This window comes from Puma concolor, chromosome E4 (assembly GCF_028749965.1).
Source record: "Puma concolor isolate L17-30 chromosome E4, mPumCon1.1.hap2, whole genome shotgun sequence".
Lineage (NCBI taxonomy): Eukaryota > Metazoa > Chordata > Mammalia > Carnivora > Felidae > Puma > Puma concolor.
Window position 1 is genome coordinate 41,055,552 of NC_141683.1, and position 23,011 is coordinate 41,078,562.

General features: G+C 42.3%; 2 long non-coding RNA genes across 8 annotated transcripts in view; one reads left to right on the forward strand and one right to left on the reverse strand.

The window, feature by feature from the left end:
- Positions 1-72: 72 nt before the first annotated feature.
- LOC147572617 (uncharacterized) lies at positions 73-12,556 on the forward strand. Of its 7 annotated transcripts, XR_015246205.1 has the most exons (8): positions 75-263; positions 1,051-5,408; positions 5,665-6,000; positions 6,464-6,605; positions 7,194-7,356; positions 8,110-8,322; positions 10,734-10,849; positions 11,617-11,867. It is a non-coding gene; the product is annotated as an uncharacterized LOC147572617 (long non-coding RNA). The 7 variants fall into 7 exon arrangements; XR_015246204.1 differs by having other exon boundaries at positions 73-263; positions 6,464-7,356; positions 11,617-12,556; XR_015246208.1 differs by lacking the exon at positions 10,734-10,849 and having other exon boundaries at positions 74-263; positions 6,464-7,356; positions 11,617-12,556.
- Positions 5,298-23,011, reverse strand: part of LOC147572618 (uncharacterized) — a 34,195-nt gene continuing 16,481 nt past the window's right edge. Inside the window, exons 4-6 of the long non-coding RNA XR_015246211.1 lie at positions 7,865-8,037; positions 7,226-7,331; positions 5,298-5,848 (exon numbers count right to left, since the gene is read on the reverse strand). This is a non-coding gene — a long non-coding RNA (uncharacterized LOC147572618). The remainder of the gene's footprint in view (positions 5,849-7,225; positions 7,332-7,864; positions 8,038-23,011) is intronic.

The window sequence follows — 23,011 nt, forward strand, 5'->3', positions numbered from 1 at the left end:
CGCGGGGCGCGCGGCCGGGGGCGGGGAGGAATGCGCCCGGGAGGCGCGCGCGGCGGGGCGGCGGGGGGGGGGGGGGGGGGTGGGGGGGCGTCCGCGCGGGGGAGCGCCGAAACTTGGAGCCCGAGCTCCCGGGCTGGAGGCGAGCCGGCCTCGGGGACGTCACAGTGCTGGAATCCGAGGAATGCCGGGCGGCAGGAGCTCCGTGTGCAGGCCCGGGAGCAGTCGCGCACTTTTGGAGCGGTGGCTTGGGGAACTGTTTAAAGGTGAGGGCTGAGGAGGGAGGACGGGTGAAACTCCCTGGAGTCAGAGACGTGGGAGTGGAGAAGGAAAAGCCACCGCAGCCGGCACGACCTAGGCGGAGGCAGGGACGGGGGCGGGAAGGGGGGGGGGAAAAATCCCCCTTAGACCTTCGGAAACCGCAGGGGCGGGGCAGAGGCGGCCACTCGCGGGCCCCGACCGTGGGCAGGGACGGGACGTCTCATCTGGGAGAAACCCTCCGAGCGGGGCGTCCCCAGGCAGCCACTGCACAAGGGGAGACAGATCAGGGGAAAGGAAGGTGGCTTCCCGAGCATGCAATCTCCAGGTCTCTCCCCAGCGCACCGGGAGTCTCTGCGTCCTGGATCTGGCGTCTAACTCCCCCCACCCCCCCACCCCCGCTTCTCCCCACGCGCCGAATCGCGCAAGCAGTTTTGTGTGTGCTGGGAGCTGGAATACGTCGTTTCCCCGGTTCTTTCCGTGCCCCAGCCTTGCCCCTCCCAGCCTGGGTGGGCACTGGGAGGGAACTTCCTTAGCACTTTCAGAGGTGGGGTTAATGCGACGCAGCGGCCGTGATGGTAAAAGCACCCAGCCTAGCGAGGGAATCTGGGTTTAGGACCAGCCCTGCTCATGACCCAAGGGGTGACGGAGCCTCCCAGCTCCTGAAAGCCTTGGCTCTTGTAGCTGTAAAAATCGTTTTCTTAGTATCGTCTACTTTTCCGTGGTCCTTTGCGTTACCAAAAATATGTCTTAGGGGTCTGTTCTCTTACCAGGACTCAAAACCCAATCCTTTAGCCCTTTCTTAGGTTGAAAAGGGTCCTTGGAGTCGTTGTCACAGAAGATGTCCCAGATTGCTTCAGTGTCCCACATCTCATACAAAAATCCGGAGCTCTCAGGGGAGAGAACTGGGAACTAAAAAGCAAAACCTACTGTGCTCATCATGTACAAATTTGTGGTGACTTGACTTCTCTGAGTATTTGCCAACCGCCGGAACAGTGAAGTCAAGAAGCCCCCACACGGGCGGAAGGAAAAGGCTGAAGAAAATTGAAGTCAGTTTCTCAAACTTTCAAGGAGATAGCTGGATGGCTTCAGTATGGACTTGCTAGATTTCCAAAGAAAATTTCCGAATGCTTTGCTGTGCTCCAGGAAGTGTGAAAAGCACTGTATGTGCCCCCGTGTGATTACCCCATTTCCTAGACGAGAAAAGCGAGGAGTGAAGAAATCACCTGTCTCACCAAGGTTCACAACAGCTAGTGAACTAGGATAATGGACCCATGTCTGGCCCGAAAATTGCAAGCTCTTAAACTCTTCAAAATTTCACCAACATAGGATTCACATTAAAAATAAGTAAATCCCTGCAGGCTCTCAAAGTGATACAGAGGAGAGGCCTCTTGGGGTCTTGGAGGAAAGGAAATGGCATTTGTGTATTGCCCCTCTGTGATACCCAACTCTGAGCACAGAATGCCGAGACAGCGGTGGTATGGAGGCACAAAGGTTGCATGTAGACATACGATTCTGGTTCTGCCTCTGACCAGCCAGGTGACCCTGAACAAGCCACTTCACCCCGAGGCCTAAGTTTATTTTTTAAGTGGAGTGTGACATGGAGGTCAGAGTTTGGTTGAATTACTTCATCTCTGAGGTCTTTCCCGGGTCTGACCTTGAATGAATGTATGGTCCTCCAGGCAGACCGCATGCCTATGGAGGAAGCTAAGTGATAAAGCCAGGATGTCTCGGGGAGAGAACTGTTTTCACACTGCCTTCGGAATCAGAATGAATGTGGGGGGTGTTGCGGGGTGGGGTGTTCACAGGCAAAATACACACATACACACACAACTCACACACTAAGATTTAGCACTAAGCCTGCAGACTCCATTTAAATAATTTTACTTCTAAAAATTAAAAAAAATATTATTAATTTAGAAACCCATGAAGTACATCCGACCAGCCATATTTCTGTCTTTAGAATAGATCACAGAAAAGCAATACACAAGTAAGAATATTTTTTTTCATGTTTATTTTTGAGAGAGAGAGAGAGAGCGTGAGTGGGGAAGGGGCAGAGAGAGGGAGACAGGATCTGAAGTAGATGCCAGGATCTGAGCTTTCAGCACAGAGCCCTCCACGGGGCTCACACTCATGAACTGTGAGATCATAAACTGAGCTGAAACCAGACGCTCAACCCACTGAGCCACCCAGGCACCCCAGAATATTTTTTAAATAGAAAGTCCAATGTGAAGTGAAAAAAAGCCTTTCATTCTTTGAATAACTATATAAAAGCTAGTCACAAGCTACTTTTAAAAAAGAAAAAAAAAAAAAAAACACTTCCTAAATCTGCATTACACTCAAATCTCCTTAATATGCATCAGAATGAACAGGATAGTTGATAGCACAGGTCCCAAATACATCCTGACAGGTTTACTTGAAAACTGCAATTTTAGGAACTTGTCAATATTAAATATCCCCCCAAATATTTCAACTTGTTCTAAACCTGATTCAAACTCTAAATACAGGCAGAATTTCATGGGCCCTCATGATTCTTTCTATCTCCAATTTTTCCTCCCATTAATTTATTAATTGTACACCTTCAGAAACATTGAAATCACTCAAAGCAAAACAAAACAAGTTCCTCGATCAAAGCGGACAGGAAAGTAAGCAAACTTTTGCGGGAAAACGCTTATGATCTCCAGCGTTCTTCCACAAATGTTAAAGTCCTATATATTATTCATGTATTTGTTTTTATCCTAAAAATATTTGGAAGCTGATAGTAATGGTGGGAAACAACAATGGGGAGCTTTTTAAAAATACATAATGCTGGTCTGTATCCCCTGCTCCCCATATTTCATCCATCTTAGTCCCTGAGTTCAGGGTGGAGGCTTGGGTCGGTGTATGTGTGTAACTCATATTTTTAGACAGTATTTTATTGAGAACATTTTCACATTCAATAAAAAGCACGACCTTCATTGTATGTACAGTTTGACGATTTTTTTTTATATGGATGCATCCATGGGACCACCGTCCAGACCAAGATACAGAAAATGTCCATCACCACAAAAATTTCCCTTGTGTGACCTCTCAGTCTGTATCACCTCTCCAGGCTAACTTCTGTCACTATAGGGTAGTTTTGCTAGTTCTCAAACTTCATATGACTGGAATTACACTGTGTGTGTGTGTATATGTGTGTGTACATATCACTTTGCTTATCCATTCTCCTGTTGATGTTTTTGAAAACATTTCCAAAGTAATTCTGTTATACCACCCCCCTTTAATTCAGAACCACTGACTTAACAGCACAAATATAACAAAATAAGTCTAGATTATTAACACAAAAACATGTTAAGCATGAGAAGGGAAGAAAGAGAACACTTTGGAAGGATGAAATTTAAGAGTGCTTTAATCATTGTGTGCATTCAGAGCTCCTTATTAATGAAAACAAATTAGCGAATTGACTACAATATGAACTTCTTGTTATCTGGTGATTTTTTTTAAAGCTACATGATTCTGCAGAGTTGTTGTGTACAGCCACGAGTATAGTACCCAATGCCACTCCATGAGCTAAAATAGTCTGGAGTGTGAATGGCATTCTCTGGAGTTGTGCAATGTGGTGACCAGGGCACTATGCATTCTCCCTTTAGAGATAGTTTCATGGTACCTGCTTTGGAAGAATCATTTCTGACACAGAAGACTGAGCCCTTCTTCCCTCCTGGTTGCATCTTTGAGGCTTTTCGTTTGAGTAAGAGAAGGGCCCCCATCCCAGCCTTTCCCAAGGTTGACTAAGCCAGGAAGTCACATTCTTCTCAAATATTGGGAAAATGATGAGAGACTTACGGAGGCACAGATTAGATGAAAGAGTACACTGTTTATTTGGGTTTGCTCTGTAGTTTGGAGGTTTGGCATTACCTGCATCCTTTCATGTCACACAGTGTCTCCATTTCGTCATGTGTCCTACTGTTTCAACTCTCCCGCTCCTGACGCATCCTCCTCTCTGGCCATTTCCTCTCCATTTCATTTCTCTTTCCTTTACCCATTCTTCAGCAGAAGGCGCTCTGCCTCCCACAGGGACTGACTACTCCCTGACCTGAGCCAAAGGAGAAAGAGCCTCCATTTCCATGCCAGTCAACCTAAGCCACAAGTGAATTATTTCCTTGTTACTTCCTTCTGGAAAGAATGTCAAACACAAACATTTTGAGGTTGTACTTTTTTCAGGCTGGGAGGAGAAAGGCGAATCAGTGTCCTGAGACGCTTTGCCAGCTCTTCCGGCAGCTACAGTTGACCACTGGGCAATGATATCAGCTAGCTATCTGGACATCAGGCAGACTCACTCTAGGCACATCACTAGTTTTTCCAATGAAAATGTACATGATTCAGCCAGTTGGTTACTCTTTAAAAAGTCTATGCACTAGCAGTATGTATTAATCAAGAACACTCTAGAAAGAGTAATGCACCTGCATAATTGGTACTTTCAGCAAGATTTAAAGGAAATAAAACCTAGGCAGTATTAAGTATCTCACCAATTTCAATGTATTCATTATCCTTCTGTACTAATTTCACCTTGGGTTGCAAACACCCTTTGAATCATACCTTAAAGGCACAAGCTCTCCCATCGTATTCACCTGGCTCACCTTTCCTCACCTCCCTCAGCCCCAACATTGCCTTCCAGCTTTTCCAGGCTTGAAAGAAAACACACAACTTCTCTCCCAACACACTGGCATATGCACACACACATCAAATCACCACGTCCTCTGTAGGGCACACTGCTAGTGATGAGCTTACCCCATCGTTACTGCTTAAAATCATGTGTTTTCGGGAAAAGGAGGCTTTTACTGCTCCCGTAATCTCTTCTAGGAGACCTTCTTCATTGTGATTTAACCAATTTTAAACTTTGTAATGGAATTGAATCATTAACAAACCGTTTTCCATAGTCACTTATCTATGGTTGTTAATCTCAAAAACCTCCTCTAATGTTGAGTGCAACAGTTCTAATAGGCCAGGGCCACCATCTTAACACAAGTTCCCTTGGTTTAAGAACAAAACCCCACTTCAGACTGTTAAAGCAAAAAAGGAATTCATTGGCAAGATACCGAAACATGTCATGGAATCCGTGAGAAAGAAGGGCAAGACCAAAGAACCATGAGGATACTCTGCTTTTCTGTCTGGAGGTAAGATCCTCTACTCTTGCCTGTGTCCAGACTTAATAGCTATGTGACCCTGGGCGAATACTCTCACACCTGAATTTCCTCAAAAAGGGAAGTGATGTAAAAAGGGGGAAATGATGAACATATCTACTTCGTAGAGTTGTGGTGATGATTAAATTAGTCAACATGTGAACAACTCTTAGAACAGTACCTGACACACACTGAGCTCTCAATTATGGTACCTATCAACATTATCATCAACCTCGTTCTGTATCTGCAGGCTGGCTTCTGTCCTTCAGCAGGGACTGAATCTCATATCCAAATTCTCAGGAGAAAGAATGTGGCTTGAGATGTCAAACCAGGGTGTTGGAGAAGGAACAGGCTGCTGTGGCTGGACCCAGCCCTTCGTGTGGAAAGGACAGTTCCCAGAATGGAGACAGTAGCTGGGAAAAGGAGGCCTACAACTGGAAACCACACCAATGAGGGAAGGGAGAAATTTTTTACCAAACTCAAGTCTTGGGAATCCCTCTGTTCACTCTGTAACTATCTATTCCATCTATGCAAAGGGCCAAATCCAGCTTCTCATGTGTAGAAAAGAAAGCGACCCACTAGGGAGGTAAGTGACACAGGGTGGAAGGTAAGGGAATCAATATCCACTGAGCACTTACTATGCTGTAGGAACAAGGCTAGGTCCTGTGTATACATAATCTGAAATAATCCTTGTGACAGTGTTTGAGTGTCATGAACTGAACTGTGTTCCTCCAAAATTCATATGTTGAAGTCCTAACCCCCAATATGATCGTATTTGAAAATCAGGCCTTTGTGGAGATAATTAAGGTTAAGTCAGCTGAGCATCCGACTTCGGCTCAGGTCATGATATGGTTATGGGTTTGAGCCCCATGTCAGGCTCTGTGCTGACAGCTCAGAGCCTGGAGCCTCTTCGGATCTGTCTCTCTCTCTCTCTCTCTCTCTCTCTCTCTCTCTCTCAAAAATAAACATTAAAAAACATTTTTTTTAAAGGTTAAATGTGGTCATAAGGGTGAGACCCTTATCCAGTAGGACTGGTATGCTTCTAACAGGAGGAAGAGATACCAGAGCCCTTCTTTCTGTGCATGCACAGAGGAAAGGCCACATGAGGACATAGCAAGAAAGAAGGAGAGAGGCCTCGCCAGAAATTAACCCTGACAGCACCTTAACCTTGGACTTCCAGCCTCCAGCACTGTGAGAAATTCAATTTCTGTTGTTTAAGCCACACAGTCCGTAGTATTTTGTTATGGCAGCCTGGGCAGACTAACACATTCAGGTTGGTGTTTCTTCTTGTCTCCCAGAGAAATAAACTGAGACCTCAAGACATTAAGTACCTTGTACTTAGACATGTACTAAAACATCGAGTACCTAAGTGAATGGTAGAACCAAGATTCAGGCCTCCTCATCTCTACTTCTGAAGTTCACGTTCATTTTATTCTATTATGTTGCTGCAGGGTTTTTTAAGTACCACTGTGAGTCAGGTGGCCGAAATTAGACGGGACGGTAAAAACAGGGGAAATAAAAACATCGGCAGGATAGAGTGTGTTCTAAACTCCCCCCTTACAGTGGTTCCCCAGGGGACAGCCCTACTTGGCCAATAATAAATTGTGCTACCGAGAAGACACATATCCAGAGTTTACGTCTCCAGTTATTTCAAGTCCTTCCTTTCCCACGTTTATCTGAGTGTTCCCAGCAAAAGAGGAAATGGATGCTGCTGCTATAAGATCAGACAGCAAATCCTTTCGAAGAACTTTAATACCTTGCTACTGCTTATTTCATTAGTCCCCGAGACGCCCATGAGTTGATGTTCTCACCTGCGTGGAGTCAGAAGTGGCAAGTCAGGTCCATGGTTCCTCCGGCACACAAGAGGTTGCTTTTGACTGGCACGAAGTCACGCCTTCTGGGACTGTCGAGTCATTTCTGTTCGTGACAGCCATCTCAGAAGGTCAGAAATACCAATACCCTAATTTCTCAGAATAGTTAGTTGTGATTCTCTCCTCCATGAACTGAGCTGCACTGTGTTTCTTCCCGCTTCTATTCCTACCTGGCCCAGCTCTTAGGGAGGTACCCAGCTATAGAATTTGTCATGGCTGGCCAAGGAGTCATCAACACCTCCACTGAGCTGCATGAGGGCAGGTACACGAAGCTATAATTATCCCCATATAAGCTTCAACAAAATGTCTGCCTGAGGCCATTTTGTGGCACGCTAGTGGGAATAAGTGCCAGGTTGCTAAGAATTACTGGGATAGAGAAATTCTGAGTGAAATCTTGAAATTATTGTTCACAAGAGATAAGGAGAGTGATGGTGAGGCACATTATTACACTAAGTCAAGCCAGCCCTACATTTCTGAGTAAAAAAGGTCAACTGATTCCCATCTTCACGATGTACATTTTTGAGTCCTTTCCACCAACCTCAGAAAAAAAATCTTTGGAGCTAAAGGGTCTGTATTTACCTTCTCATAATTATGGTGTTCAGAATCAAGGGGCCAATCCAGATATGGCTCTCTTCCTGACACCGTCCTGTTTGTTAACGTTGATAGCTGCACCAAACCTCTGGAACAGTGTGCAACGTAAGAAAGCTCGGTTACCATCTTATGGGCTGCTAACTCTTCTCCTTCCAGAAGTCCTAGATGACAAATTTAAATATAACCCCACATAGGCAGCAATTCCTTAGTTTATTTTTCCTTCATCTCCTTAGTTCTGGGCTTGCTTTTTTAAATACAATCTAAACACCTAGAAGAAGTTGTCGGCAAGTAATAATGCAAACTGCGCTACCAGATTTATGGAGGTGAGAAATGGACAGCCTTCCAGACGGATTACAAATCCAGAGATGACTGGAAAGGAAAACAAGAACAGGGTGCATTGGTTTCTGACATGGGCAGCTGTGGCCAGAACACCCGTGCTCTGAGAGGTATGGGAGATGAAAGGAATCTTCTGCTGTGATTAGTGAAAAGGAACAACCTTCGCTGGGGGAGGGAAGGATCGGGTCATGTTTAGGATGCCTTTCTAAAGTACATGGGCACCTCAGCCTGCAGGGGTGAGATAGGGTTACCCTCGGGTATGGGCAGGGCTGTGTAAGAGAATCCAACAGCACTAAATCAAAACCTGTCCTAATCCTGGCTGCTTCCTGGCCACCTCCCCTAGACTAAGGGGTGACTCAGAGTGTGCCTGGCTCTGGGACTTCAAACATTTATGAGTAATTCCCACAGACCTGGACAAGGGCAATTAGAGGACTGGTTTGGAATGACCACTGTGGATCAAAAGATACTTCCTGTGGCCAGCAGGGAGAAGGCAATTGCCCAGGAAGCTCAATTTTGAGGTGTCTTCTGCTCAACTAGAAGGCAGAGGTGTCTTCCACCATACTAAATCATAGAGGCTGGAAAGAATTTGCTAAATAAGAAGGCTCCCTTCCATGGTCGGCACCTCCGATTTAGTGGAGTACGCAAAGACAAAGTTTTCAAATAATGAAAGAGAAGCTGAATTGTTAGTGATGGATGAAGACCCAAATGATCTGGCCACTGGCTACCTCTCTGACCTAATTTCCAACTGCTATTCCCTGGCTCACTCTGCTCCCAAGCAGGGTATCCGCATTCTGCCATTCCTTGAACATGCCGAGTACTCTCCGACCTCAGGACCTTTGCACTTACTGTTACCGCCACCAAGAACTCCACTCCTCCAGATGTTTCCTGCCTCGTTCACTCACCTTATTCCCTCCATAGACCTTTCCCAGCCATCCTGCCAAAATAGTACCTCTTCACAACACCATTTTCTATTCCTTTACCCTGCTCTAATTTCGTTATTAGCACTCACAGTGCCTCACATTGTTATCTATTTACACGCATTGCCTTTTTCCTTCCCCCCACCCCACCTTCTACCCCAGAAATTCCATAGCTTCAAAGATTTTTGTCTGTTTTGTATTCCACTGCCTGGAGCATAGATCTTCAACAAGTATTTATTGAATTGTTAAATAAGAAATTGTATTATTTTATGTCAGTATACGCCATTGTTTTCTGTGCTCAGAATCCTACCTATATTCTATGATTTCATCTTTACAACAGCCCTATGACGTGGGAGTTACTGTCCGCCATCTATAGATGAAGAAATTGAGGATTAGAGAGAGGAAGTGACTTGTCTGCTTTTGTTGTTAGTTTTAGATTGTGGTTTCTGTGTTTTGGGGGGTTTCGATGCTTGTTTTTAAAGACCTCAGTGGCATTGAGTTGAGGCATCCAGACTTCTCCCCAGCTCCTGCCACACCGTCTCCCTCAGTTCATGCACAGGCTCTCTTCTGCTTACTGTGTATTTGTCCCCTCTTTATGTCCTATGCCCAACTTCATTCTCCTCCTCCTCCAGACTGGCAGCTGATAGAGTAGACCCACGGCAGTAAATAGTCGTCCAGAGTATGTACTCCCGCTAGCTTGCCTGGCCTGACCTCCTGGCTTTGCCACTCACTCGCCGTGTGACATTAGGAAATTCTTGGTCATTATTGCTTGAACTATTGGCCTCCTTCCATTTCCTTTTGTTCTTCTGGTGTCCCTACCAAATGGACTTGGACACATGTCTGACTCTCCAAATTTCTTTTCCATTCTTTACCCTGTCCTTTTGCAATGCCTCCAGGTAAAACTCCTTGGCCTAATCTTCCAGCTCACATATTTACTACTTATTACTATTATTTTTTGAGTGTTTTTTAAATTTTTTTTTAGTGTTTATTTTTGAGAGAGAGAGAGAGAGAGAGAGAGAGACAGAGCGTGAGTGGGGGAGGGGCTGAGAGAGAGGGAGACACAGAATCCAAACCGGGCTCCAGGCTCTGAGCTGTCAGCACAGAACCCGACGCAGGGTTCGAACCCATGAACCACAAAACCATGACCTGAGCCAAAGTCGGACGCTTAACTGACTGAGCCACCCAAGAGCCCTGGAAGTTTGCACTCTTTTACAACCTCTCCCTATTTTCCCCAGCCCCCGGCCACTGGCAACCACTGTTCTACCCTTTGTTTCTTTGAGTTTAACTTTTTCTCTTTTTCTCTTTTTCTTTCTTTCTTTCTTTCTTTCTTTCTTTCTTTCTTTCTTTCTTTCTTTCTTTCTTTCTTTCTGGAGTCCACATACAAATGATATCATACAGTACTCTTTGCTCTGTCTCGCAGAACTACTTCTTAATATTTCTAATCCTTTTCCTCAACTGCTTATTCTCACTTCCTGTTCCCAGCAAATTCTCTCATTTCTTTAAGCACATTTATTACTCTGGCTTTTTACTTCTTTTCCTGTTTTTTCATGAGTTCTGCCTTCTCCGGTATAAGTTATTCCATTTGTTGTTCTCCCAACTTGCAGCTCTCAGAATCTGCCCTCTGAGCCCATCCTTGCCCCTTCCGGACATCGAGCTGCCTTGATTAGGAAAATGCACCCGTGGAGAGGGGCAGACATCTAGCAAGACCGTGCTTCTCCAGGTGAATCGGTGTGTGTGCTGGCTGCCGTGTGCCTTTGTGGGAGACACATGGTACTGTGCTCACCTGGTCTCCAAAGAACCTCTGAATAATCTTTTATTGGAGGCAGCCACTCTGTATTACAAGCAGATGCCCACAGGAGGGTGAGAGCAGGGGTGTGTGTGTGTGTGGAGGGGAGTTCTTGGGGACTGGTCAGACCAGCTATACTCCTTGCCATCTGCTCATCACCCTACCAGGTCAGAGCTCTGCCTTGTGGTTACCCACTGCTTCTGGCCTGTCCCCTGATACCCTGCCCCTGCAATCATCACCAAAAGGAAGGGGGAAATCTGCCTAGGGCAATACAGGGATGATGAAAGGGCAGAACTAAAACATTGTCCCCCAAACCTGGTCCCTATTTGTGACCCTAGGCCTTCCCTACCCCTGGCTACTTTCCCTGCCCGTGGACAGAATCAACCTCTATCCACCTCAGGAGTTTCTGGGACTCGTTGCTGAGAACAGCTGTCAGGTCCATCCTTTCCTATGGCATCTGTGCAGGAGAGAATACCGGGGCCGCCGTGCTTCTAGCCTCTGCTGCTTTGCTGTGTTGCTGCGCATTACAGCCCTGTAAATTTTCTAAGATCACCAAGCTGGCAAGTGATGGGATTCAAACCCTAGTCTTTTTTTTTTTTTTTTTTTACTCCAAATCTGTGTTTTAATCACAACACTCAGGGTGTGCTGACAGATGATTGGGTCGAAGTATACATCCAACTAAAAAAATTATTTCATTCCAGGTATTTTCCACTAAATGGAATCTGGCTCCTTAGAGAAATGGTGGATTCCAGGTCTGAGGAAAGAAATATACAAGAAAGCAATCAAAAGAACACTAGGGTCATCATCAAAGGATTCGGGAACCACCTTGAAGAGACTCTCAGTGGCTAAAGATGGGCCCATTTTAGCGTCTAGAAGGATGATAATGGCAATTAGTTGTAACATTTCAACTGTTTGTCAAATGATATGAGAAAAATAATTAGTCACCACTAAATGAGTCAAAACTCATTATTTTGAAAAATGATAAACAGAGGGGCGGAAAGAAACCGTCTTGTTTTCGCTAAGAAATTATACCACTGAAAATCAAGTAGCAGATGAGGAGGTTTTTTTCATTATAGAAATATCCTAGATAACAAATAGAAGGGATGATAAAATTAGAATACCATCATTTTGCCACCTTGGATAAAGTAGGATCAAGGCATGAGCTTCAGTGGTTGCTAACATCACAAAAAAGAGACACTAAACTATCACTATCTTGCTTTGAAAGAGATAACCTGAATCTGATCAAACTGCTAGAATAGATTAAGCTACCAGCTATCAATTATAAAAAAAATACAAGAGCCCAGGAATATGTTCAAACAGACCTCAAGAGAAGCAGTCAGCAAAATGTAAGGTATGGAAAACTCTAGATGAAATTTTTTTTTAAAAACAAATACATCTCAACAATAAGGGAATGAAATAGGGGTAAGTTTACAGATTAAAAAAGACTTAAAAGATGTATCAACTATCACAACATGTGACCTTATTTGTATCCTGATTTAAGTAAACTCAAACAAAAAGCTGTTTATGCCACTTATGAAGACATTTGAACACTGATTAGACATTAAGGAATTATTGTAAAATATTTTAGATATGATAACTGGTATTTTGTCTATGTTAAAAATAAAGAGTCCTCTTCTTTTACATTTTTTAAAAATGTTCATTATTTGAGAAAGAGACAGAGAGCAAGCAGGGGAGGGGCAGAGAGAGAGGGAGACACAGAATCGGAAGCAGGCTCCAGGCTCTGAGCCCTCAGCACAGATCCTGACGTGGGGCTCAAACCCACGAACCTCGAGATCATGACCTGAGGCCAGAGGCAGAAGGTCGACCGACTGAGGCACCCAGGCGCCCCAAGCGTCCTCTTCTTTTAGAAACATATATTGAAATATCTACAGGGGCACCTGGGTGGCTCAGTCAGTTGCGTGTCCAACTCTTGACTTTGGCTCAGGTCATGATCCCAGGGTTATAGATCCCACCCGGTGTCAAGCTCCGTGCTGAGTGTGGAGCCTGCTTGGGATTCTGTCTCTCTCCCTCTGCCCCTCTCCCCGACTCGTACGCTCTCTCTCTCTAAAGTAAATAAAAATTAAAAAATAAAGAAATATCTGTGGTTGAAATGTAATATCTGATTTTGTTTCCCGTAACACAGAAGTGGGAAATGGAATGTGCATAAAACAAGATTGTCAACGAGTTGACCATTATTGAGGCTGAGCCACGGGTATACGGGAGTTTGTCACACTATCCTGGTTAATTTCGTATGAATATGAAATAACGAGGTTGAAAAGCGAATAATAATTAGAAGTTTAAAAATGGATATATTACAAAAATCATCTGTTCTCATTTCAAACAGTATTGAAGTATTTGATTAAAAGGAGGATTATCTGTTTTCACATCCTCCCACTTCCATTTTAACACTCCCCAGAGATAATCACTTTAATTCTATACTGATGCAGACAAAAGTTTTGTGTGTTTTGAATATTTTTTTTTCTTTTTTTTCCCCTTAAGTGCAAGAAAAAGCCAAGATTAAGCATTAGTTGCTACAAAATGCTGACTGTGAGTCATCCTACATTTGGGGCAACACATACACAAGATTTTTTTTTAAGTCTGGAAGTACATAGGCCAAATAGTTAACAACATAGGGGAGAAAATGACATTTTCACCTGCACTAAATTTGAGATTTGGACCCAGCAAAGTAAGTTCAAAGGTACCTCACTTTGGAGATAATATAATATAAAAATCTCAAATTTAGGAAACAAATTTGTTCTAGATTGGGTGGAAGGAATCTTCACTAAAAACAAGTAACTATAACCAAAGGCTCCTTTAAAATGTGAACAGGACTGTTGATTTTAATTTTTAAAATTTTATTAAATTTATATGGAGGTTTTTAAATGCCTACACATGCACACACCCCATGGTCCATGATCTGGATTGGACATCAGGAGACCCAAATCTTGAGGTAAGCCCTGGAGAGGGCAGCAAAAGAACTGACCAATCCTATCAATTCAGTTTTTTTACACCATTTGTGTCAGCTAGAATTACTCCATTAAAATAGTTGATAAGTTCATCACAGTAGACTTGTCCAGGAAAGAGGAGAACTGAAAGCTCAGAAAGCATAAAAATATAAATAGAGACCAAGTATCATAACTAGATGAACCTTATTTAAAAACAGAGAGAAACACTTGGTGTGTATATCATTATTTCTCTTCTGACAAGGAGCAGGAAGATGGACTTGTGGGGCCCTTCCACATGCCAGGAACCACCTACTCCCACCCATCTGCCCAGCCAGCTCCATATGTTCTATCAAGTCAACGGAATATTTTTATGACATTTTTCCAATTAAAGAGAGCATCTTTTCTACCCAGTTTTTCTACAAACTCCTTATGAACACTTATATGATTGCATTTGTGTTAAATCCAATCTATTTCTTATAGACTATAGGCAGATGAATTAATGTTAATTATTTCCTGTGCACATAGTTGATCTTAACATTATCTCAAAAGTATTTAATAATCCCCTATTGTTTGCTAAGTGCTGAGAATACACCGTTGAGGAAGACACCTTCCATATTTAGACCAAAATAGGTCTTTGTTGCCATCTTTCAATACCTTCCTCTAACTAACAACAGCATTTTGGATGAATACATGCTCTTTGATAAAGATGGGTGGTGTAGTTTTTTAAATAATAGAATATGGGGAGAATGTTCAGTAACTTGCTTTCTTGAAAGCACATTATTACCACATTTTCCTGTATTCTTTCATTTAAAAAAGAATCATTCAAACTAAATGATAGTTGGCATAAAGCCTCAAAAACTGTTATGGCATAATCAAATCATGAAAACAGGATTGGGATTTAAGAAAACAAGCCTTAGTAGGCACATGAAAATATCATTTCTGGCTAAAATAGCACTTCACTCTACAAACTGTGAATGAAGGCCACAGAAGGATTCTAACTTCAAACTTCCTAGGATCTGAAAATCATACAAAGGGAAAACACCAGTACTATAATAAGGAACAAAACATTTTAATCTATGTAAAGAGCTGCTCTGCAAAGTTAGTTACATCTGTATGTGTCTTTTACATACGACTGATACTTACTTTTATCGATTTGCAGCCAGTGAAGCCATTGCTCCCAATTTTATTGTAGGAAGCAAGTACTCTAGAAAAATAATTTGAGAAAACTCTCTATACTTATGGAGAATTAGCCATTTCTTAACCAAATTCTGTTATCAAGAAAGTAAATATTAATATATGGCCACATAAAACTATCAATTTCCTCAAAAGTACACAGAAACAGGTGAGTTGCAAAAAATTGGCAGGATAGGGATTTAGGATTCAGGTACAAGAGACCCTCCACTCCAGCTATTGATAGCTGTGCCTGGGCTGTTGGAAAACATGGCTCTGGTCTCACCATGTGACACATGCTGAGCTCACCAAGTGACACATGCTGAGCTCACCAAGGTCTCAGCAAGAGTTTGTAACGGGAGCAAGTGACATATATATATATTTTTTAACATTTATTTATTTATTTATTGTTTTTTTTTTTTTAAACGTTTATTTATTTTTGAGACAGAGAGAGACAGAGCATGAACAGGGGAGGGTCAGAGAGAGGGAGACACAGAATCTGAAACAGATTCCAGGCTCTGAGCTATCAGCACAGAACCCGACGCAGGGCTCGAACTCACGGACCGCAAGGTCACGACCTGAGCCAAAGTCGGATGCTTAACCGACTGAGCCACCCAGGCGCCCCAAAAGTGACATATTTTTTGTACTAAAGTGGGATTTCATTAGAGTAGTTCAGCAGGGATTCACTTTGGAGAAAACCTAATATAAAAAACTCCAAACTCGTGAAATAAATATATTTGGGGATTGTTTCTTATTCAAGGTAAATCACCAAGGCTATAACCATTGACTCATTTTATATTATGTGCATCAGTATTGATTATAATATGAGTTTAATATTTACACAAATTTAGGGGTGCCTAGGTGGCTCAATTGGTTAAGCATCTGACTCTTGATTTCAGCTCAGGTCATGATCTTATGGTTCATGATATCGATCCCTGTGCCAGGCTCTGCGCTGACAGCATGGAGCCTGCTTGAGATTCTCTCCCTCCCACCACCGCTCTGCCCCTCCCCTGCTTGCGCGTGTGCGTGTACTCTCTCTCTGTCAAAATAAATAAGAATTTAAAAAATATTTACACAAATTTACACCTAATTTAGGATCTGAGCTTGAGGTCAGGCATGAGTGACATTATTACAAGTTATAAACTGGGCTTATGACTCTAGCATTCACTTATAGGTCCTTGTTTTCCAGACTATACATTAAGGGGAATTGGCCTAAAGTCTCTTTTAACTCTAAAATTGTACGATTCTTTGATTTTCCTGAGACAAGTCTGCTGCTACATCAGTGGCTTTAGAAGTTCCTGGTTCCATCACGTGCCCCTTTCCTCAAGCCTATTTTAAAGAATAGTGGTTGGGGCCAATGCTCTAGGAACCAAACAAGTAGACTTCTTGTGGTTCTAGAACCACGGTTACTGTGCCTCTGGCTTTTTATGGACATATCAGTCATAAATCACCTTTCAATCCTCAAACACCAGTACAGAAGTCTACGTAAGTACTGAGGTATTCTATGGGTAAAATACAAAAAACGGTTTATGAATACAAAATATTTCTAAAATCCCCCCAAAGTAAGTTAGTACATAAACTTTCCTCAATTTCTTGTGCTTTTCCCATATCATTTCTTAAATTTACAGTGCCTGCCACCACTTGTCTATTAAAGCAGGAGAACGGTATGAACAGGCAGCTAATTAATACATCCGAAAAAACATAGAAGACCACTGATTTTTAGTTCACTAATTTATTTATGCCTAGAAACTTAGGGCTGTAATTTCCCATTCCTACATAAGCTAGCATCATTTATTAATTCAACCACTGTATCTTGAACTCTTGCCGTATGTCAGGTCTTGTGCTAGACAGTAGACACAAGAGGTTACAGCCACATAGGCTCTTTGTGTCATGAAAGCTACAGCTAACACAGACCTAAATGTTAAATAAATGATTATACCAAATATATTCATAATTACAAGTCTTGCTAAATGTAACGAAGGAAAAGAAAACAATATTAAGAGAAAGGGTAGGTCTCCCAGCCTAGAATTTGGGATACTTGAATATTTAAAACAAGTTTTCTTTAATATGAGGTGCTTCCTAAAGATCAGATATGATATCTAACAGCAGGCCGGGGAATGCAGAACATCCTGCCTCTCCTTTCCCTATCTCTCTTTTCCTTCCTTGTCCCCAAGTGCCCACGTACCAACACCTTTCCTTCCTCCTCCTTCAGAGCAAACAAACAGGTCTCCATATACATCCAATTATGAAAAACAACACCTAGGAAGTCCAGTACTCTCCTTGAAATTAGCCATGATAGGTGGTCTACCTGATATAAACGTGTTATGAATGTTACGTGAGAAAGCATGAAGTACCTAAGCAGACACACTAGACGTCAGAGCTCAGGGTGGTAGGCCAGGTCCCAAACCCTATGTTCATTTTTCTGTCCTCATTTTCCTTGGCTTCTTGGCAGCATTACACACAGTTGACTACTACCTCTTTCTTGAAACATAACCCCCCTTGGCATGCGCTGCCCCATTTCTCTAGCTACCTATTCTCTACCCTATCTCTAAATGTTGGAATTACTCAGGGTTCAGTCCTGGGTACTCTCTGTCCTCGATTAATCTCCTTCTCTCCTTGATTAATCATGTCCATTCACATGGCTTCAAATGTCATCTGTAAACGATGACTCTCCAATGTACATCTCATGCTGAAATCTCTCTTCTGAGCTCCATGTTAGAGCTAAATACTTTTTTTTTTTTTTTTAAGTAAGCTCTATGCCCAACATGGGACTCAAACTCACGACGTGGAGATCAAGAGTCACATGTTCTACCAACTGAGCCAGCCAGGCACCCCAAAACTAAATTCTTAATTCACATGTTTTTTAATCCTGTTCCTCTTTCAGTCTACCCTAATGTGTTTAGTAGCACTACCATCTATACAGCTATACCAGCCAGAAACTTAGGAGCATCCTCGATGTCATAACTTCTCACCTTCTTCATCCATGCCGTCTTAACAACCTTGAATCAGCCCACATCTTCTCATTGCCTCTGCCAGCACGCTGGGCCAAGCTATCATCATTTCCCACCCGGACCACTACAGTAATCTTCTAAGAGTTTGTCTACATTCCCTTCTCCATGAGGCAGCCATTTTTCTCCAGGTTAAAAACCTTCAATGGCCTCCTACTGTAATTTGGAAAAAAAAAAAAAAGTCCAACTATTTTACTAAGAGTTCTGCATGATCTGACCTTTGCAAGCCTCTCCAATCCCATATTGGGCCATTTCTCTTTTTCTCATTGTACCTAAGACATCCTGATTTTCTTTTAACTTCCTTATTTATGCCAAGCTCCTTCCTATATCAGGACCTTTGGTTATGCTCTTTCCTCTGCAAGCAACATAATTAACCTCTACTTTCCATGTAGTTGGCTCCTGATTCATTGAGGCTTAGTTCAAAGATCCCTTCCCCAGGTCTTCACTCATTATTCTCTGTATCAAGGTCCTCCAGAGAAACAGAGCCAATAAGATAGATAGGTAGATAGATAGATAGATAGATAGATAGATAGATAGATAGATAGACAGATTCATACATACATACATACATACATACATACATACATACATACATATATTGTTGGGGTAGCAAGTCTGAAATCTGTGGGTGAGTCCAGCAGGCTGGAAACTCCCAGTTAGAAGCTGATGCTGTAGTCATTAGGCTTATTTCTTATCTTCCTCAGAGAAATCTGTTTTGCTCTTAAAGTTCAGCTCATTGGATGAGGCCCACTCTCATTATCTAGAATTGTCTCCTTTATTTAAAGTCGACTGATTTTGGATATTAACTACATATACAAAATATCTTCACAGCAACACCTAGCTTAGTATTTGACTGAAAAACTGGATACCAGAGCCTCATCAAATTGACACATAAAACTGTCATATCCTGCTAGAAGGATTTGACTCTTTTCAATCTTCATTTCTATGCCATTGGCATATGCATCTTATTTCCTCACACCAGGTACCTTGATAAGGGCCTAGATTTTTTTCCTTATTACTATTCCCAAGGCTGGACTGAGGCATGCTTGACGGGGCAATAGAATTTGTAGGCTAGGGAATTGCCTCCATAAATTCCCCCTCACTTGTATTTTTCCAGTCAAGAAGTTTGCCACTTAGAGAGGATACTAAATTGTCACAAACATTGTCAAAATATAAACTCTACAAGTAGTAATAATAGTTATCTTGTTATTGGACATTCTAAACTGGTCTTGGTAAAGAAAGGGAAAGGGTCTGTCTATGGCACAGTTTTGAGTAAGGCTCACTCTTACCCTCAGAGGAAACTACCTTCTCCAATCCCTTCTCCTTTTAGTCCTTACTGTGTACATCTTTGCCTTGATTTCCTCCTGTCTCTAAACCGTGGCTTTCTATGACTCTGAATATTCTTTTTTTTTTTGTACTTGAACCTGATTATTCCAGAATACTTAATTAATGTTTGGTGTTTCCCAGATTAGCACTCAGCTGTGTTACTTAGTATTTGAGAATCCTGAAGTTTTCCTTGCAAGAAAATAGGTATCTTTCGTCTTCTTTCTTTTTTTTTATAATGACATAACAATAAAGCACCTTTCTCCTTATACCATAACAGGAAGAGTGCACATTATAAAATGACAGGGGAAAATTTTGGGGAAAGACAGAGCCTTGATCATTTTCCAGTAATTAATTAAGAGGCACATCCTACTGAAAACAATGCAAAATCGCCACCCTTTCCCAAAGAATGGGAGGGAGAGTAAAAATACAGAGTTTACTAACTGTAGCCAAGTAACTTCTTTAGCCATAATTATCCTAAGATTCCCAAACTTGGAAAAATCTAGCGTACTTGCAAATGGGAAACATATCAAGTGACCCCCACCTGCAATCTTTGCACAAATAAGCGATGGGCAGTGGGCGGGGTGGGGAGGCTAGCTGGATGGTGAATCATGTGGGCCACTTGCTTTGCCTCCTTCTTGTGATAATGATCTTCTACCAACCCACTGAGCACCTCAGGGGGTGGGGGGAAGGCAGGAGTGGGGACAGGATATTATCTTCAATTTGGTCTACCTTGCTTTTCTTTAGAAGTACCAAGAGAAGGGAACAGAGGTTGAAATTAATGAGGTGGAAATGAGATTCTGAATTATCAGTGCATTTCAATTATCTCTGCTCACCCTTGCTGGTTGACCGCACTCAATTTCCTTTAGGCTTCCCTAGGTAAAGAAGTCTAGACTCATGAGAAAGAATTACTTCTCTTTCATGGGAGCTCTATTCCCTGTATCTACCTCTATTATTTTAAAGCGGGACTTAAAAAACTTAATGAGGCCTAAGTAGAACAACATTTTTACTTTTCATTTGTTGTCAAAAGCCTTGAAGACATTTTTGTCAATAGAGAAAGGGTTTTCCCTAGTGTCTTTGGACCATATTTCTAAAAAGCTTCTCCGTGTCACTTCTCTGCCTGTGGTCCCCAGAGTGTAAGTAACATAATACACCCTCTATGTAGTACTTTCTTCCTCAGTTTCTCCTGCCCTTGTTGGAGAAATAGCTTTCATTCTTCAAGACTGCTTTTAAGTTCTAATGTCAGAGAACTTCTGCAAAAACCAGATATGGGCTTGATGTGCAGTGGATTGAGAAGTTGAAATAACATAATGCCCACATGCCATAGCAGTGAAAATTCAATTATGTTCTATCTCCATGGGTATAGTAAACAATGATACACCAGGCAGAGAGATCATAAAGTTAATTCTTTTTTAAAGGAAAAGAAAGAGTATAGCTAGGGAAGAAAAGAGAAGGGTTTTTGTCTCTGGTTGACCAGCTAGCTCAAAGATCCTACCAGAAATAGTGAAAACTGCAGCCACTTGATGATGGCTTACAAGAAAGGGAATCTCATTGGTTTGAGGTCCTTTGTTTTGGTCTTTTTTCAGGACCTGGAGTGGGCCTGCAAGTAGGTAAAGTCTGGATTAAAGAGAAGTGAGGAGAGAGAATTCCAGTCAGAATCTGACAGGGCACAATGGTCAGAATGAGCACAGTGATGGTGCTGGTGGGGAGAGGGGTGGGCGCTGAGGAAGGTTGTCTGCCTAAGGGAAGGGCTGCCTCACAGGAGAAGGATGTAAGCCTCTTCTTTGAGGAAGAAGGGTCAGGGACAGTCTCGGTGTGACTGAGTAGTGGCCTGTGCTCGTTCTGTCTGGCAGAAAGCCTCCATTAAGAGCTTCTGAACTGCCAAGGAAATTAGTCCCCAATTCAGCCTAGTTAAAATTCAACCTCCTCCTCCAATCCCATTCCTTCAAGATCCTGTCTTTTGGCCATGAGACCTTTAAAATTGCTGGAATAATGGGGCAGAGAAGAAAAGGTTAACTGTTTTCTGTAAGCAATTAATTTGGGCATGCTATTTGAATAACTAGTATTCTAGTATTCTCTTAATTTGTTTTCCACTTGAAATTCAAAGCAGATTCATAACTACTCCATACAAGGACAAGATCTAGAGTTTTCTATCTGTCACCTCTATAGATGAATTATGTAATTACACACACACACACACACACACACACACACACACACACACACACACACACATTTCCAGAGTTACAACTTATTCCCCTCATTCAGTTTCGGTAGGTTCTGACCTGGTGCCCTTCACCTTTTAAATGGTGAAGGCAGTAGAGGAAATCTTAGCATTTGACTTTCAGCTCATCATAAACATACAGCTGTATATACAAGTTGTGTAAGAAAGCACACAATTACCATACCACTTGAAATAAAAATTGGCCATTTCCTTCAGGAAAAAAAAAATGTTGGCCTAGGAATCTTGTATTGTTCTCCTCCTTCTCCTTCTCCTTCCTCTTTTTTTCCTCTTAATTCTTGAAACCTACCAAGAAGATCCCAGGGAATGCATATAGTTTTCAAGTTTGGTTCTTGGTTATTCCAAAATACTCCTTTTTGGGATATACACGGACGTCTGGATCTTTATTGGATATGGTCTTTGCCCAGATGCCTAGCTCAGTCTGTTTTCTTGCTATTATCTTCAAGTGAAATCCAAATCTCTAGGAGGAGCTTAAAAAAAATAATAGCACCTGGTCTGGCACTCAGAATCTTAAGGGCTGAAAGCCAGAGCAGATTCTCCAACTATAAGAATCAAACCATTCATCGTCTGCCCTTCAGGTCTGCCAGCCAAGAGGGAACAGGAAGCTTGCTGTGAGTCCAAGACTGTGGAATGCAAAACCCCAAGCAGTTACTTGCTGTGGTTTTAAGCTTTGTCCTGGAAGTTAAGAACAATGTGAACACTCTTCTAAATAACATTCTAGCCAATAAATACCCACCTAGCACCTAAAGTCTTTGAACCTACTCTAGTATGCACTCTTTACACGATATTTCAACACCATATTAGTCTTTAAGGAAAATTTAATATGGGTACTTGTGTACCAAGTGCCCAGATTGCCTGCATGATTAGGTTTCTATTTAAGACTGAGCAGATCAAATACCCTCCCTAAAAATCCTTAGTAGGCATTTTAATGCTTTTTGGAAACCTCAGCTAGCTATTGGACCAACTTTCTCACGGGTCACCCTTGATTTATAGTTCACAGATTTGTATGGGGTGAGGGGCAGTTTGAGAAGGATCTGAGTTTGCCATGTTTAACATGTATGTGCATTTAGACTGTATGCTTGCTGGCAATCCAATTTAATAGCTCATTTCCAAATCCTTTCTTGGAAAAGGAATGTCGATTACATAATCATGAAAAACAAACCTGTTGCCATCCAGCATGAGCTAACATGTTACAGTACTTCATGGCCGAAGGTTATTAAGCCAGCACCCAGTTTCTTGCACCAAGGGGAACACTGGGAAAGTGAAGGCCTGCCAGTTTTGTTAAAGGAATGCCACTTAGTGGTAACGACATAGGCAATTCACCTTTCTTGTTAGAGCACGCTGCCCGGGGACTTTGGGTTGATTAAGTAAGTGTTCCTTGACCGCTGATTAGGACTGTGTGATCATT